This window comes from Hypanus sabinus, chromosome 23 (genome assembly GCF_030144855.1).
Source record: "Hypanus sabinus isolate sHypSab1 chromosome 23, sHypSab1.hap1, whole genome shotgun sequence".
NCBI classification, from domain to species: Eukaryota; Metazoa; Chordata; class Chondrichthyes; order Myliobatiformes; family Dasyatidae; genus Hypanus; species Hypanus sabinus.
The window spans coordinates 56341287-56351759 of record NC_082728.1 but is presented as its reverse complement, the minus strand read 5'-3'; positions in this window follow the sequence as shown (position 1 = coordinate 56351759).

Below are 10473 nucleotides of genomic sequence, written 5' to 3'. Positions count from 1 at the left end.
GGGTGACTTTAACTTCCCTAGTATTGATTGGAACCTGATTAATTCCAAGGGTTTAGATGGGGCAGAGTTTGTTAAGTGTGTCCAGGACGGATTCCTGTCACAGTATGTTGACAGGCCGACTAGGGGGAATGCCATACTAGATCTAGTATTAGGTAACGAACCAGTTCAGGCCACAGATCTGTCAGTGGGTGAGCATCTGGGGGACAGTGATCACCGCTCCCCGGCCTTTAGCATTATCATGGAAAAGGATAGAATCAGAGAGGACAGGAAAATTTTTAATTGGGGAAGGGCAAATTTTGAGGCTATAAGGCTAGAACTTGAGGATGTGAATTGGGATGATGTTTTTGCAGGGAAATGTGCTATGGACATGTGGTCGATGTTTAAGGATCTCTTGCAGGATGTTAGGGATAAATTTGACCTGGTGAGGAAGATAAAGGATGGTAGGGTGAAGGAACCATGGGTGACAAGTGAGGTGGAAAATCTAGTGAATTCTAGTGAAGGCAGCATACATGAGGTTTAGGAAGCAAGGATCAGATGGGTCTATTGAGGAATATAGGATAGCAAGAAAGGAGCTTAAGAAGGGGCTGAGAAGAGCAAGAAGGGGGCACGAGAAGCCCTTAGTGAGTAGGGTAAAGGAAAACCCCAAGGCATTCTTCAATTATGTGAAGAGCAAAAGGATGACAGGAGTTAAGGTAGGACCGATTAGAGATAAAGGTGGGAAGGTGTGCCTGGAGGCTGTGGAAGTGAGCAAGGTCCTCAATGAATACTTCTCTTTGGTATTCGCCAATGAAAGGGAACTTGACAACGGTGAGGACAGTATGAGTGAGGTTGATGTTCTGGAGCATGTTGATATTAAGGGAGAGGAGGTGTTGGAGTTGTTAAAATACATTAGGACGTTAAGTCCCCGGGGCCTGATGGAATATTCCCGAGGCTGCTCCATGAGGTGAGGGAAGAGAATGCTGAGCCTCTGGCTAGGATCTTTATGTCCTCGTTGTCCACGGGTATGGTACCAGAGGATTGGAGGGAGGCGAATGTTGTCCCCTTATTCAAAAAAGGTAGTAGGGATAGTCCTGGTAATTATAGACCAGTGAGCCTTACGTCTGTGGTGGGAAAACTGTTGGGAAAGATTCTTAGAGATAGAATCTATGGGCATTTAGAGAATCATGGTCTGATCAGAGACAGTCAGCATGGCTTTATGAAGGGCAGATTGTGTCTAACAAGCCTGATAGAGTTCTTTGAGGAGGTGACCAGGCATATAGATGAGGGTAGTGCAGTGGATGTGATCTACATGGATTTTAGTAAGGCATTTGACTAAGTTCCACATGGTAGGCTTATTCAGAAAGCAAGAAGGCATGGGATCCAGGGATGTTTGACCAAGTGGATTCAGAATTGGCTTGCCTGCAGAAGGCAGAAGGTCGTGGTGGAGGGAGTACATTCAGATTGGAGGGTTGTGACTGGTGGTGTCCCACAAGGATCTGTTCTGGGACCTCTACTTTTCATGATTTTTATTAATGACCTGGATGTGGGGGTAGAAGGGTGGGTTGGCAAGTTTGAAGATGACACAAAGGTTGGTGGTGTTGTAGATAATGTAGAGGATTGTCGAAGATTGCAGAAAGACATTGATAGGATGCAGAATTGGGCTGAGAAGTGGCAGATGGAGTTCAACCCAGAGAAGTGTGAGGTGGTAACTTCGGAAGGACGAACTCCAAGGCAGAGTACAAAGTAAATAGCAGGATACTTGGTAGTGTGGAGGTGCAGAGGGATCTGGGGGTACATGTCCACAGATCCCTGAAAGTTGCCTCACAGGTAGATAGGGTAGTTAAGAAAGCTTATGGGGTGTTAGCTTTCACAAGTTGAGGGATAGAGTTTAAGAGTTGCGATGTAATGTTGCAGATCTATAAAACTCTGGTTAGGTCACACTTGGAGTATTGTGTCCAGTTCCAGTCGCCTCACTATAGGAAGGATGTGGAATCATTGGAAAGGGTACAGAGGAGATTTACCAGGATGCTGCCTGGTTTAGAGAGTATGGATTATGATCAGAGATTAAGGGAGCTAGGGCTTTACTCTTTGGAGAGAAGGAGGATGAGAGGAGACATGATAGAGGTGTACAAGATATTAAGAGGAATAGACAGAGTGGACAGCCAGCACTTCTTCCCCAGGGCACCACTGCTCAGTACAAGAGGACATGGCTTTAAGGTAAGGGGAGGGAAGTTCAAGGGGAATATTAGAGGAAGGATTTTTACTCAGGAGAGTGCCTGAGTCAGTGGTGGAGGCAGATACACGAGTGAAGTTTAAGAGACTACTAGACGGGTATATGGAGGAATTTAAGGTGGGGGGGTTATATGGGAGGCAGGGTTTGAAGGTTGGCACAACATTGTGGGTCAAAGGGCCTGTAACGTGCTGTACTATTCTATTTCTAAATGATGCGTAGACTTATAAGTAAAAAGTGGTCACAGAATTCACCATAACCTCACCTGGGAGTATGACCTGACTTTTTATATTATTGACTCTGTGTTAAGAGGGCATATGGTGCATTGCCCTTCATTAAATGTGGGATTGAGTTTAAGAGATGAGACATAATATTACAGCTATATAGGGCCCTGGTCAGACCCCACTTGGAGTACTGTGCTCAGTTCTGGTCACCTCACTACAGGAAGGATGTGGAAGCTACAGAAAGGGTGCAGAGGACATCTACAAGGATGTTGCCTGGATTGGGGAGATGCCATTATGAAAATACATTGAGTGAACTCAGCCTTTTCCCCTTGGAGCGACGGAGGGTGAGAGGTGACCTGATAGAGGTGTATAAGATGATGAGAATCATTGATCATGTGGATAGTCAGAGGCTTTTTTAAGGACTGAAATGGCTAACACGAGAGGGCACAGTTTTAAGGTGCTTGTAAGTAGGTACAGAGATGTCAGGGTTAAGTTTTTTACACAGAGAGTGGTGAGTATGTGGAATGGTCTGCTGACAATGGCGATGGATGTGGATACGATAGCAGACTCCTGGATAGGTACATGGAGCTTAGAAAAATAGAGGGCTATGGGTAACCCTGGGTAATTTCTAAGGTAAGGACATGTTTGGCAAAGCTTTGTGAGCCGAAGGGCCAGTATTGTGCTGTAGCTTTTCTATGTTTCTGTAATATGAAAAGGGGGTTGAAATAGACTTTAGCAGCTTTGGAATCAGATCTATTGACTTGGGAGTTGAAGTCACAGTTACAGTTAAGCAATAAAAGCCGTGTAAGATCACTGAAGGGTGCAACAGTGCATGGTATGTTGTTGTATTTTTGCAATGATTCATATCATATAAAATCACTTCATAGAATCTTCTATAGTTTCCCTTAATAATGTAAGTATTATTTATAGTGTTGTATTAATTGTAGTACTGTTTAGTTTCAATTAACACTACAATAAAGTGTATTCTGGGTTATGCTGCCTTAAGAGTCTTGGCTTTATTTACCTCACCCAGGCTGGTTCAGACCCAAAAACTGAGAATAGCTATCAGTGTGGGTTATGTACTATTGCACATTTCAGCAGGCTTAGCAAGAGTATTTTGTCAGTCATATTTTGTCAGTACAGGCGGGACAATGTAGATTATGTAACTGTACCTGACAAGGGTATGCCTACTGAAATGATACAGAAATGGCTTTACTCTGCGAAATAGGATCTAGTGCTTTTCCGGCGTATATGACGAATGAACTCTTCTCGGGCTTCTAGCTGGGTCCAGGTATTGATTATAACTGACGTTTTGTTGCCCAACTCAGCCTGACAAAGTTGGTTATAACTGATACCTGTACCTGGCTGGAAGCCCAAGAAGGGAGCTATGCATTTACCCTTCCTCTTTAGCTCACCTGGGAGTACGTAATGGAGTACTTCACTCTGTACTTTATTGCTTTGGTTTTGATGGAAGACATTGTGAATATGATGGACTGAATGGCTTCATTTGGTGCAGTGTTTTTCTATGATAATAAGAGTGCAGCTTCAACTATACCCCAGAAGTTCAACACCAAGTGCTCTTCTTGATTTTTTAAAAAATTATTTATTTATTAAATGTTAGAAATTACAAAGAATAAATGTGATGATAAAATAGTAAGAAAAATAATATTAACCCTCCCTCCTTCCCTTAACCCTCCCCTCCTTAACCCTTATCTAAAGAAAGACAAAAGGAAAGAAGAGAAAGATTGCCTGGATATCGGAGGATCCCCACATGCTCCATGGAGTTCAAAATAATTTTGATATTTATTTTCACTTTCCCCAATTACTTTATAATTTTATCTTCAAAGGACCTATGTATTTAATCCTATCTTTTGTAAGTATGGGAACCAAATTTTCAAAAATATATCATATTCATTTCTTAGATTATACGTAATTTTTTCAAGTGGAATACAACTATGTATTTCATTATTCCAACGATCCATAGTTAAATATAAATCAGATTTCCAAGTAACTGCGATAACTTTTTTGGCTACTGCCAATGCAATTTTTATAAATTTTTTCTGATACTTATTCAATTTAAGTTTTGGTATTGTCCCTTCAATGTCTCCTAATAAAAATAATAGTGGACTATGTGGGAGTTGTACTCCAGTAATTTGTTCCAATAAAAGTCTTAAATTTATCCAAAATGGTTGAATTTTAAAACAAGACCAAGTAGAATGTAAAAAAGTACCAATTTCTTGATTACATCAAGAACATTGGTCAGACATATTTGAATTTAATCTATTTATTTTCTGTGGTGTTATATATAATTGATGTAAAAAATTATATTGTATTAATCTAAGTTGAACATTTATTGTATTTCTCATACTATCAAAACATAATCTTGACCAGTTTTTTCCATCAATTTTAACATTTAAATCAGATTCCCATTTTTGTCTTGATTTATGAATTCCTGATTTAATTGTCTGTTTTTGAATCAAACTGTACATACAAGATGTAAATTTTTTAATTTTTCCTTTCTGAATTAATATTTCTATTTCACTAGGTTTTGGTATCAACATTGTTTGACCCAGCTTTTCTCATAAATAGGCTTTTAATTGAAAATAACAGAAAAGAGTGTTATTTGATATTTTATATTTATTTTTTAATTGATCAAACGACATCAATATACCTCCTTCAAAACAATCACCTATATATTTAATCCCCTTTTGGAACCAATTATGTAAAAGTTTATTATCCATTGTAAAAGGAATAAGCCTATTTCGAATTAAAGTTCTTTTTGCTAATAAAGATTTCTTTATCTCATCATCCATATTTACCTTATTCCATAAATCAATCAAGTGTCTTAATATAGGAGATTCTTTTTTTTCCCATATCCATTTGGATTCCCATTTATATATAAAATCTTCTGGTATGTTTTCTCCTATCTTATCTAATTCTATTCTAATCATTGCCGGTTTTTCTTCATCAAAAAAAGACTCAATAAATCTAAGTTGATTTGCTTTATAATAATTCTTAAAATTTGGAAGTTGTAACCCTCCTAAATCAAATTTACATGTCAATTTTTCCAATGATATTCTTGACATCTTTCCTTTCCAAAGAAATTTCCTTACATATTTATTCAGTTCTTGAAAAAACTTCTGAGGTAATTGTATTGGTAAAGTTTGAAATAAATATTGTAATCTAGGAAATATATTCATTTTTACAGCATTAACTCTACCTATTAATGTTATTGGCAACATCATCCATTTATCAAGATCCTCTTTTTTTTTAATAATGGCAAATAATTTTGTTTATATAAATTTTTTACATCATTATCAACTCTAATACCTAAATATTTTATCCCATTTATTGACCATCGAAATTGAGTTACTAATCGACATTGATTATAATTTCCTTTGGTAAGGGGTAAAATTTCACTTTTATCCCAATTTACTCTATACCCTGATACTTTCCCATATTCTTCCAATCTAAAAGATAATCTTTGCAAAGATTGCAATGGGTTTGTTAAATAAATCAAAACTTCATCAGCAAATAAATTAATCTTATATTCTTCTTGATTAACTCTAAAGCCCCGGATGTCTGATTCTGTTCTAATTAATTCAGCTAATGGTTCTATTGCCAATACAAATAAAGCAGGTAATAATGGGCAGCCTTGTCTAGATGACCTCGTTAAGCAAAATGGTGTTGAAATCTGACCATTTGTAACTACTTTAGCTTGAGGATTAGTATTTAAAGTTTTAATCCATTGTATAAAAGATTTTCCTAACTCATATTTTTCCAATACCTTAAATAAAAAATCCCATTCCAATCTATCAAATGCTTTTTCTGCATCCAAAGCAACTGTCACACTCATTTCCTCTCTTTTTTGTGCCAAATGAATTATACTAAGTAACCGGGTTATATTATCCATTGATTGCCTGTTTTAATAAAACCTGTTTGATCCATATGTATTAATTTTGGTAAATATTTAGATATTCTATTAGATAAAATTTTTGCTAGTATTTTATAATCTGTATTCAACAAAGAAATAGGCCTATATGATGTTGGTTTTAAAGGATCTCTATCTTTTTTTGGCAATACAGTTATGATCGCTGTTAAAAAAGATTGTGGGAGTTTATGCATTCTTTCCACTTGGTATATTAATTCCATAAAAGGAGGAATTAATAAATCTTTAATTTTTTTGTAAAATTCAGGAGGAAAACCATCTTCTCCTGGGGATTTATTACTCTGAAGTGATCCTAAAGCTTCTTCAACCTCTTTTAATGTAAAGGGCATATCTAATCCTTTCTGTTCTTCCAAATTTAATTTTGGAAGGGTTATTTGTGATAAAAATTTATCTATCTCAGCAATCTTATTTTGTGATTCTGATTGATATAGTTCAGTATAAATTTTTTTTAAGTTTCATTAATTTCTAAAGGCTTATAAGTAACCTTATTTACACTTGTTCTAATTACATTTATTGTTTTAGAAGCCTGTTCTGTTTTCAACTGCCAAGCAAGAGTTTTATGTGATCTTTCACCTAATTCGTAATATTTCTGTTTAATTCTCATAATTACTTTTTCTGTATGATATGTCTGGAGTGTATTATATTGTAGTTTTTTATTAACAAGTTGTCTTTGTTTTTCTTCTGTCATATATCTTTGAGATTCTTTTTCTAACTTTATGATATCTTTTTCCAATTGATCTATTTCTGCTGTGTATTCCTTCTTAATTTTAGATGTATAATTTATAATCTGACCCCTTAAATATGTTTTCATCGCTTCCCATAATATAATTTATCCTCAACTGAACGTAGATTTGTATCCAAAAAAAATTTAATTTGTTTTTTCATAAAATCACAAAAATCTTGACATTTTAATAAGATTGAAGTGGTCTTCTTGATTGACACCCATCCATCACTCTGACCATTTATTCTCCATCTTCAGTTACCATAGTTGCAGTGTGCATTCATATAACTTGCAAGTTTCTTCAACTGCATTTCCAAAACTAGAGCAGAGCGAGTCATGGAATTAGAATAAAAACATGCTATTCAGCCAAACATCCACACCAACCATTCAGATGTATTAACCCTATGCCCTCTGTACCAAAGCCGTCTAAGTGTTCATCTTAAACATTCTTATTTATAGCATGTACCTAATCACCCCCAAGAAGATGGTGAAGACCTCTTTCCTTAGACTCTGCTATTCTTTGCTAAAATACTTCCACAGTGCTTCTAGGAAAGGAATTGCAGATTCTCAACCCAGCGATAAATGAAGGACTAGCATACTTTTCTATCATCAAAGAACCCATCATCTGAGCCATGCCATCTTTGACAGCTAGCACTGGGCAGAAGGTACAGAAACCTGAAGTGGCACAACACCAGTTTCAGTTTAGCTACTTCCCTCCACCCATTCAGTCTTGAACAAGCTGACAAAACTCTAATCATTACCTCAGTACAACAACGCTATCATCACTTTGCATTACTTGGACTTTGGTCAGAAGATACCAGAGAAGCATAAGTTATCATAGGTGGACAGGAATGGAGAGCCAAGGTCACAGTCAGATCAGCGGTGATCTAACTAAGTGGTGGAGTGGGCTTCGGGAGATGAGTGGCCATCTCTTACTCCTATTTCATGGAGTTCACAGTATATATTTGCAGAAGTGATTATCTGTTCTCAAAAATCTCCTGAAACTGCCACATTAACACATTTGATTTCACCCCATTGGAGATATTCCCCTTGTTCTACCCATCCCCCTGAACTTCCTCTGCAACTGAAATCTGATTTGTTTTCAATGTTTCCCAGTTCCGATGAAGGATCTTGGATTTGAGACATGAATACTGTTCCTCTTTGTACCAACACTGCCTGATCAACTGAGTGTTTCCAACAACTTCTGTTTAAATTTTCATATTAGTTCTCACTGTATAAGATGAAAACATTTGCCTAAGAACAACAAGTTTTTGTTCTGAAATATATTTATTATGATATATCATAAACAGTTGACACGTTGAAAAGTAGCAAGGTGCAGAGCTGACTGATACAGTTCCTTTATCTCGTGTTTGGGAGCAAAATTGATTCGCATATCGGTTGCCTCAAATACCACATAAAAGCACCACTGAATGCACTTTAACTGATGATACAGAATATCACTAGAAACAGACTAAGTTGTGCACACATGTAGAGCAGCAACACAGAGATAGAGCTAACACCACAGTGAGGTGAAAGAACCTCACTTGGTCCATTCTGAAAATTCTTGACTTGTTATATCACCAACCATCACTCAATGCTTTGAAGCTTCCTGCCTTCTTCCTGTGAAATTATTGATGCAAAAATCTACTCAAAAGCTAGTCTCCTGTGATGTCTCTATAAAAAGGAAAGATCCATTGAAATGAGGACTGAAGGTATTGTATTGTTAACTACAAACTCATCGCTATCCGAGGCCTATTTAATGAAAATATTCTCCTTTAATTCATACTCTTCATTAGGACCCATGCTGTGAGTTTAAAATCATCTCTTTATAACTGCTTTCTGGACTAATAAGTGTTGCACTGTATACCTGAAACACAGTAGCATAAATTCTCACTGATGGTTCAGATGGAGGATTAATGGCACTTAATGGCGACTCCTTTGCTTGCATCTTCAGAAACAGCTCTAATTCCATCTTTAATATTTCTATTTTTCTCTTTCAGGGTTCTTTTGAAGACCCTGACCTGGAGTTACACGCTGAGTTCGATTCCTTGCAGGAATGGGACCCGCTCTCGGGGTTTCATGAATGGCCGTTGTTCAGCACGCCAAGGGCTCGGCCTAAGAGCTTTGCCCGCCTTCAGAGTACTGAGATCTCTGGCCTCTGGAGATAAGCAGATTGAAGGTCTGCGTCATGGCAGGAGATTGGTGTGTTGTCGGGAGAGTCAGATGATCAATGGCTGTATGCCCAGAGACCAAGATCTTTGGGCACAGAACTCAGAAGAAGCAACACAATGGACTTTTAACATTATAAACCAGTGAGTTGTTTATTATGTCTCCCCACTCACTGTGAAATGAAGATGGCCCTTTCTCCCTTATTAGAGAGAGCCTATGGTATGTCAAATACCGGGTGAACAAGTAGTCTTTGTGGTATCTTTACTGTTGCTTTGCTCACGCTTGACCGCTTGGTAGTGGGTGCCGATGCTTCTTTTTTGCTGGTGTGGGGAGGGGGCATCATTGCTGTTTACACGCGGGAGGGAGGGGAGCTGAAGGGGCTGTGGGGTTCTAACATTTAACTGTTATTCATTCTTTGGGGCACTCCTCTGTTTTCATGGATGGTTGCAAGGAAAAAGCATTTCAGGATGTATATTGTATATATTTCTCTGACATTAAATGTATCTTTGAAACCTTTGAGTGACCTTCTCCATACAATCAGATTGGAATAGGAATGTGCAGAGACCATTTGACCTCTCTGCAAGAGGGATGCTGCAGCTCTCTTCTCACCCTTTACCTGTATTTTTTTTCTTTCAGATTTGATCCAACTCTCTTTGAAAGCCACATTTAAATGTACTTTCTTTATCCGGGGGAATCATTCCATATGCCAACCATATGTTGCACAAACAGATTTCCTTTCATGTTGTCAATGATCTAAAAGTAGCTTTTGATCATTCCACCAAAATTTCCCTCCATGCAAATCCCTCAATACTTTGAACACCTCCTGTGCTCTAAAGAGGAGAAGCTCTGCTTCTGTGGCTTTAGATCCCACATACCTGAAACTATTTTCTGCATGAACCAAGTGCAGCCTATTAAGCAGAGACACGGCTTGGATACAAACCTATAGCCGTACCTAACCTCTTCATTTTTGTAGTCCATTTACAAAGTCTGCAATAGCATATATTTTAATGGACTTGGCAATCTTTGCTGCCATCACCAATGACCCATCTTCATGTGCACCTAGGTCTTCTGTTCCTATTCTTTAGAATTGTATTTGATTTATTAAATTGCCTTTCCTCATTCCTTATTACCAAACCATATTCATTCATGGTTTGCAATACTAAATTGTAAAGGCCAGTTCTTGGCCTCGTGAAGTTTATCA